Genomic DNA, 8,127 nt, shown 5'->3' with positions numbered 1-8,127 from the left:
GTAACGGATCAGATTGCAAAGATTTTAAGTAAACATGATATTAGACCTGTTTTTGGACCAACGAAGAAAATTTGTCATGTTCTCCGGTCTGTAAAAGATAAACGCGCTCCTCTATCAGCCAGTGGCGTATGTAAAATTCCGTGTACATGTGGTAAAGTTTATATTGGAACAACAAAAAGAAGCGCAAATACACGGTTAAAAGAACACAGAAGTCTTTGCCGATTAGGAAAAACAGATAAATCGGCTGTAGCAGAACACGCTTTTCAGTCAGGAAATCATCAAGTGAAGTTTTCCGAAACAAAAATTTTATCTACGACGACGAACTATTACCCATGGCTTTGTAGAGAAGCAATTGAAATATATAAACATAGGGATAATTTCAATCGGAAAGAAGAGACCATGAAACTTAATGATATTTGGACAGTAGCAGTACAGAATTGTTAGACAGTTTTACCCGTGACGAGATTACGATCGATAGCTAAGTTTTATCTCTGACAAAGATTATCACTGCATATCACGTGTATATCTGGTCACGCCCACTTTCTACGATATATAAGTCGCTCTCAGACGTCCGACCCGTCAATCTCCGGCGTTATTTCGTTTGAATACCGCCCTTAGATTGTGCTCTAATGGTACCAATCGAAGCGATAGGTGTTACAGGTGCCAGCCAACCTGTCTACGTGCAGCAGTCCAGCCAGCATCGGTCCTCGCCAGCAGCCAGCAGCAGTTCCTGCCAGCAGCCAGCAGCGGCTCCTGCCAGCAACCAGCGTCCGGCAGCGGTCCCAGCCAGCCGCCAGCGTCCGGCAGCGGTCCCAGCCAGCATCCAGCGTCCGGCAGCGGTCCCAGCCAGCAGCCACCGTCCGGCAGAGGTCCCACCCAGCAGGCAGCGTCAGGCAGCGGTCCCAGCCAGCAGCCAGCGTCTGGCAACGGTCACAGCCAGCAGCCAGCGTCCGGCAGCGCTCCCAGCCAGCAGCCAGCGTCCGGCAGCAGTCCCAGCCAGCAGCCAGCGTTCGGCAGAAGTCCCAGCCAGCAGGCAGCATCCGGCAGCAGCCCCAGCCAGCAGCCAGCGTTCGGGAGCGGTCCCAGCCAACAGCCAGCGATCGGCAGCGGTCCCAGCCTGCAGCCACCGTCCGGCAGCGGTCCCAGCCAGCAGACAGCGTCCGGCAGCGGTCCCAGCCAGCAGCCAGCGTCCGGCAGCGGTCCCAGCCAGCAGCCAGCGTCCGGCAGCGGTCCCAGCTAGCAGCCAGCGTTCAGCAGCTGTCCCAGCCAGCAGCCAGCGCCCGGCAGCAGTCCCAGCCAGCGTCCGGTGGCGGTCCCAGCCAACAGTCAGCGTCCGGCAGCAGTCCCAGCCAGCGTCGGGTAGCGGTCCCAGCCAGCAGTCACTGTCCGGCAGCGGTCCCAGCCAGCAGCCAGCGTCTGGAAACGGTTCCAGCTAGCAGCCAGCGTCCGGCAGCGGTCACAGCCAGCAGCCAGCGTCCGGCAGCGGACCCAGCCAGCATCCGGTAGCGATCCCAGCCAGCAACCAGCGTCCAGCAGTGGTCCCACCCAGCAGCCAGAGTGCGGCAGCGGTTCCAGCCAGCAGCTAACGTCCAGCAGTGGTCCCAGCCAGCAGCAAGCGGCGGCAGCGGTCCCAGCTAGCAGCCAGCGTCCGGCAGCGGTCCCAGCCAGCAGCCAGCGTCCGGCAGCGGTACCAGCCAGCAGGCAGCGTCCAGCAGCAGTCCCAGCCAGCAGCCAGCGTCCGGCAGCGGTCTCAGACAGCAGCCAGCGTCCGGCAGCGGTCACAGCCAGCAGCCAGCGTCCGGCAGCGGTCACAGCCAGCAGCCAGCGTCCGGCAGCGGTCCCAGCCAGCAGCCAGCGTCCGGCAGCGGTCCCATCCAGCGTCCGGTAGCGGGACCACCCAGCAGCCAGCGTCCGGCAGCGGTCCCAGCTAGCAGCCAGCGTCCGGCAGCGGTCCCAGCCAGCAGCCAATGTCCGGCAGCGTTTCCAGCCAGCGTCCGGTAGCGGTCCCAGCCAGCAGCCAGCGTTCAGCAGCGGTGCCAGCCAGCAGCCAGCGTCCTGCAGCGGTCCCAGTCAGCGTCCGGTAGCGGTCCAAGCCAGCGGCCAGCGTCCGGCAGCGGTCCCAGCCAGCAGCCAGCGTCCGGCAGCAGTCCCAGCCAGCGTCCGGTAGTGGTCCAAGCCAGCAGCCAGCGTCCGGCAGCGGTCCCAGCCAGCAGCCAGCGTCCGGCAGCAGTCCCAGCCAGCATCCGGTAGCGGGACCACCGAGCAGCCAGCGACCGGCAGCGGTCCCAGCTAGCAGCCAGCGTCCGGCAGCGGTCCCAGCCAGCAGCCAATGTCCGGCAGCGTTTCCAGCCAGCGTCCGGTAGCGTTCCCAGCCAGCAGCCAGCGTCCGGCAGCAGTCCCAGCTAGCGTCCGGCAGCGGTCCCAGCCAGCAGCCAGCGTCCGGCAGCAGTCCCAGCCAGCAGCACACGTCCGGCAGCGGTTTCAGCCAGCGTACGGTAGCGGTCCCAGTCAGCAGCCATCGTTCCGCAGCGGTCCCAGCCAGCAGCCAAGGTCTGGCAGCGTTCCCAGACAGCAGCCAGCGTCCGGCAGCGGTCCCAGCCAGCGTCCGGTAGCGGTCCCAGCCAGCAGCCAGCGTCCGGCAGCGGTCCCAGCCTGCAGCCAGCGTCCGGCAGCAGTCCCAGACAGCAGCCAGCGTCCGGCAGCGGTCCCAGCCAGCAGCCAGGGTCTGTCAGCGTTCCCAGCCAGCAGCCAGCGTCCGGCAGCGGTCCCAGCCAGCAGCCAGCGTCTGGCAGCGGTGCCAGCCAGCGTCCAGTAGTGGTCCCATCCTGCAGTCAGCGTTCGGGAGCGTTCCCAGCCAGCAGCCACCGTCCGGCAGCGGTCCCAGCTAGCAGTTAGTATCCGGCAGCGGTCCCAGCCAGCAGATAGCGTCCGGCAGGGGTTCCAGCCAGCGTCCGGTAGCGGTCCCAGCCAGCAGCCAGCGTCCGGCAGCGGTCTCAGACAGCAGCCAGCGTTCGGCAGCGGTCCCAGCCAGCAGCCAGCATCCTGCAATGGTCCCAGCTAGCAGCCAGCGTCCGGCAGCAGTCCCAGACAGCAGCCAGCGTCCGGCAGCGGTCCCAGCCAGCAGGCAGCGTCTGGCAGCAGACACAATCAGCAGCCAGCGTCCGGCAGCGGTCCCAGCCAGCAGCCAGTGTCCGGCAGCCGTCCCAGCCAGCACCCAGCGACCGGCAGCGGTCGCAGCCAGCAGCCAGCGTCCGGCAGCGGTACCAGCCAGCGTCCGGTAGCGGTCCCAGCCTGCAGCCAGCGTCCGGCAGCGGTCCCAGCCAGCAGCCAGCGTCCGGCAGCGGTCCCAGCCAGCAGCCAGCGTCCGGCAGCGGTCCCAGCCAGCAGCCAGCGTCCCTCAGCGCCCCCAGCCAGCGTCCGGTTGCGGTCCCAGCCAGCAGCCAGCGTCCGACAGCGGTCCCAGCCAGCAGCCAGCGTCCGGCAGCGGTCCCAGCTAGCAACCAGCGTCCGGCAGCGGACCCAGGAACAGCCTGCGTCCGGCAACAGTTCCAGTCAGCGTCCGGTAGCGTTCCCAGCCAGCAGCCAGCGTCCGGCAGCGGTCCCAGCCAGCAGCCAGCGTTCGGCAGTGGTCCCAGCCAGCAACGAGGGTCTGGCAGCGGTCCCAGCCATCAGCCAGCGTCCGGCAGCGGTCCCAGCCAGCGTCCGGTAGCGGTCCCAGCCAGCAGCCAGCGTGCGGCAGCGGTCCCAGCCTGCAACCAGCGTCCGGCAGCGGACCCAGGAACAGCCTGCGTCCGGCAGCAGTTCCAGTCAGCGTCCGGTAGCGGTCCCAGCCAGCAACCAGCGTCCGGCAGCGGACCCAGGAAGAGCCTGCGTCCGGCAGCGGTCCCAGCCAGCGTCCGGTAGCGGTCCCAGCCAGCAGCCAGCGTGCGGCAGCGGTCCCAGCCTGCAACCAGCGTCCGGCAGCCGACCCAGGAACAGCCTGCGTCCGGCAGCAGTTCCAGTCAGCGTCCGGTAGCGGTCCCAGCCAGCAGCCAGCGTGCGGCAGCGGTCCCAGCCTGCAACCAGCGGCCGGCAGTGGTCCCAGCCAGCACCCAGTGTCCGGCAACGGTCCCAGCCAGCAGCCAGCGTTTGGGAGTCTTCGCAGCCAACAGCCAGCGTTCGGCAACGGTCCCATCCTGCAGGCAGCGTCCGGCAGCGGTCCCAGCCAGCAGCAAGCGTCCGTCAGCGGTCCCAGCCAGCGTCGGGTAGCGGTCCCAGCCAGCAGTCACTGTCCGGCAGCGGTCCCAACCAGCAGCCAGCGTCTGGCAACGGTCCCAGCTAGCAGCCAGCGTCCGGCAGCGGTCACAGCCAGCAGCCAGCGTCCGGCAGCGGACCCAGCCAGCATCCGGTAGCGATCCCAGCCAGCAACCAGCGTCCAGCAGTGGTCCCACCCAGCAGCCAGAGTGCGGCAGCGGTTCCAGCCAGCAGCCAACGTCCAACAGTGGTCCCAGCCAGCAGCAAGCGGCGGCAGCGGTCCCAGCTAGCAGCCAGCGTCCGGCAGCGGTCCCAGCCAGCAGCCAGCGTCCGGCAGCGGTACCAGCCAGCAGCCAGCGTCCGGCAGCAGACCCAGCTAGCAGCCAGCGTCTGGCAGCGGTCCCAGCTAGCAGCCAGCGTCCGGCAGCGGTCCCAGCCAGCAGCCATCGTCCTGCAGCGGTCCCAGCCAGCGTCCGGTAGCGGTCCCAGCCAGCAGCCAGCGTCCGGCAGCGGTCCAGCCAGCAGCAAGCGTCCGGGACCGGTCCCAGCCAGCAGCCTGGGTCCGGGAGCGCTCCCAGCCAGCATCAAGCGTCCGGGAGCGGTCCCAGCCAGCAGCCTGCGTCCGGCAGTGGTCCCAGCCAGCAGCCAGCGTCCGGCAGCGGTCCCAGCTAGCGCCCAGCGTCCGGCAGCGGTCCCAGCCAGCAGCCAGCGTCCTGCAGCGGTCCCAGTCAGCGTCCGGTAGCAGTCCAAGCCAGCAGCCAGCGTCCGGCAGTGGTCCCAGCCAGCAGCCAGCGTCCGGCAGCAGTCCCAGCCAGCGTCCGGTAGCGGTCCAAGCCACCAGCCAGCGTCCGGCAGCGGTCCCAGCCAGCAGCCAGCGTCCGGCAGCAGTCCCATCCAGCGTCCGGTGGCGGGACCACCCAGCAGCCAGCGTCCGGCAGCGGTCCCAGCTAGCAGCCAGCGTCCGGCAGCGGTCCCAGCCAGTAGCCAATGTCCGGCAGCGTTTCCAGCCAGCGTCCGGTAGCGGTCCCAGCCAGCAGCCAGCGTTCAGCAGCGGTGCCAGCCAGCAGCCAGCGTCCTGCAGCGGTCCCAGTCAGCGTCCGGTAGCGGTCCAAGCCAGCAGCCAGCGTCCGGCAGCGGTCCCAGCCAGCAACCAGCGTCCGGCAGCAGTCCCAGCCAGCGTCCGGTAGCGGTCCAAGCCAGCAGCCAGCGTCCGGCAGCGGTCCCAGCCAGCAGCCTGCGTCCGGCAGCAGTCCCAGCCAGCGTCCGGTAGCGGGACCACCCAGCAGCCAGCGACCGAAAGCGGTCCCAGCTAGCAGCCAGCGTCCGGCAGCGGTTCCAGCCAGCAGCCACTGTCCGGCAGCGTTTCCAGCCAGCGTCCGGTAGCGGTCCCAGCCAGCAGCCAGCGTTCAGCAGCGGTGCCAGCCAGCAGCCAGGGTCTGGCAGCGGTCCCAGAAAGCAGCCAGCGTCCGGCAGCGGTCCCAGCCATCAGCCAGCGTGCGGCAGCGGTCCCAGCCAGCGTCCGGTAGTGGTCCATGCCTGCAGCCAGCGTCCGGCAGCGGTCCCAGCCTGCAGCCAGCGTCCGGGAGCGGTTCCAGCCAGCAGCCAACGTCCGGCAGCGGTCCGAGCCAGCGTAGGGTGGCGGTCCCTGCCAGCAGCCAGCGTCCGGCAGCAGTCCCAGCTAGCAGCCAGCGTTCGGCATCGGACCCAGCCAGCAGCCAGGGTCTGGCAGCGGTCCCAGCCAGCAGCCAGCATCCGGCAGCGGTCCCAGCCAGCAGCCAGCGTCCGGCAGGGGTCCCAGCCAGCAGGCATCGTCCGGCAGCGGCCCAGACAGCAGCCAGCGTCTGGCAGCGGTCCCAGCCAGCAGCCAGCGTCCGGCAGGGGTCCCAGCCAGCAGGCAGCGTCCGGAAGCGGTCCCTGCCAGCAGGCAGCGTCCGGCAACAGTCCCAGACAGCAGCCAGCGTCCGGCAGCGGTCCCAGCCAGCAGCTAGCGTCCGGCAGAGGTCCCAGTCAGCAGCCAGCTTCCGGTAGCGGTCCCAGCCAGCAGCCAGCGTCCGGCAGCGGTCCCAGCCAACAGCCAGCGTCCGGCAGCGGTCCCAGCCAGCAGCCAGCGTCCGGCAGCGGTCACAGCCAGCAGCCAGCGTCCGGCAGCGGTCATAGCCTGTGTCCGGTATCGGTCTCAGCCAGCAGCCAGCGATCGGCAGCGGTCCCACCCACCAGCCAGCGTCCGGCAGCAGTCCCAGCCAGCAGCCAGCTTCCGGCAGCGGTCCCAGCCAGCGTCCGGCAGCGGTCCCAGCCAGTAGCCAGCGTCCGGCAGCGGTCCAGCCAGCAGCCAGCGTCTGGCAGCGGTCCCAGCCAGCAGACCACGTCCGGTAGCGGTCCCAGCCAGCAGCCAGCTTCCAGCAGCGTTTCCAGCCAGCGTCCGGTAGCGGTCCCAGCCAGCAGCCAGCGTTCGGCAGCGGTCCCAGCCAGCAGCCAGGCTCTGGCAGCGGTCCCTGCCACCAGCCAGTATCCGGCAGCGATCCCAGCCAGCAGCCAGCGTCCGGCAGCAGTCTAAGCCAGCGTCCGGTAACAGTCCCAGACAGCAGCCAGCGTCCGGCAGCGGTTCCTGCCAGCAGCCAGCGTCCGGCAGCAGTCCCAGCCAGCGTCCGGCAGCGGTCCCAGACAGCAGCCAGCGTCTGGCAGCGGTCCCAGCCAGCAGCCAGCGTCCGGCAGTGGTCCCAGCCAGCAGGCAGCGTCCGGAAGCAGTCCCAGCCACCAGCCAGCGTCCGGCAGCAGTCCCAGCCAGCAGCCAGCGCTCGGCAGCGGTCCCAGCCAGCGTCCTGTAGCGGTCCCAGCCAGCAGCCAGCGTCCGGCAGCGGTCCCAGCCAGCAGCCAGCGTCCAGCAGCGGTCCCAGCCAGTGTCCGGTAGCGGTCCCAGCCAGCAGCCAGCGCCCGGCAGCGGTCCCGGCCAGCACCCAGCGTCCGGCAGCGGTCCCAGCTAGCGTCCGGTAGCGGTCCATCCCTGCAGCCAGCGTCCGGCAGTGGTCCCAGCCTGCAGCCAGCCTCCGGGAGCGGTACCAGTCAGCAGCTAGCGTCCGGCAGCAGTCCCAGCCAGCGTCCGGTAGCAGTCCCAGCCAGCAGCCAGCGTCCGGCAGCTGTTCCAGCCAGCAGCCAGCGTCCCACAGCGGTCCCAGCCAGCGTCCGGCAGCGGTCCCAGCCAGCAGGCAGCGTCCGGTAGCGGTCCCAGACAGCAGCCAACGTCTGGCAGCGGTCCCACCCAGCAGCCAGCGTCCGGCAGGGGTTCCAGCCAGCAGCCAGCATCCGGCAACGGTCCCAGCCAGCGTCCGGTAGCGGTCCCAGCCAGCAGCCAGCGTGCGGCAGCGGTCCCAGCCAGCAGCCAGCGTCCGGCAGCGGTCCCAGCAAGCAGCCAGCGTCCGGCAGCAGACCCAGCCACCAGCCAGCGTCCGCCAGCGGTTCCAGCCAGCGTCCGGTAGCGGTCCCAGCCAGCCGTCAGGGTCTGGCAGCGGTCCCAGACGGCACCCAGCGTCCGGCAGCGGGCCCAGCCAGCAGCCAGCGTCCGGCAGAGGTCCCAGCCAGCGTCCGGTAGCGGTCCCAGCCAGCAGCCAGCGTCCGGCGGCGGTCCCAGCCAGCAGCCAGCGTCCGGCAGCGGTCCAAGCCAGCGTCCGGTAGCGGTCCCAGCCAGCAGCCAGCGTCTGGCAGCGGTCAAAGCCAGCGTCCGGTAGCGGTCCCAGCCAGCAGCCAGCGTCCGGCAGCGGTCAAAGCCAGCAGCGAAGGTCTGGCAGCGGTCCCAGCCAGCAGCCAGCGTCCGGCAGCGGTCCCAGCCAGCAGATAGCGTCCGGCAGCGGTCCCAGCCAGCAGCCAGCGTCCGGCAGCGGTCCCAGCCAGCAGCCAGCG

This window comes from Schistocerca americana, chromosome X (genome assembly GCF_021461395.2).
Source record: "Schistocerca americana isolate TAMUIC-IGC-003095 chromosome X, iqSchAmer2.1, whole genome shotgun sequence".
NCBI classification, from domain to species: Eukaryota; Metazoa; Arthropoda; class Insecta; order Orthoptera; family Acrididae; genus Schistocerca; species Schistocerca americana.
Note: the sequence above shows the minus strand (reverse complement) of the source record.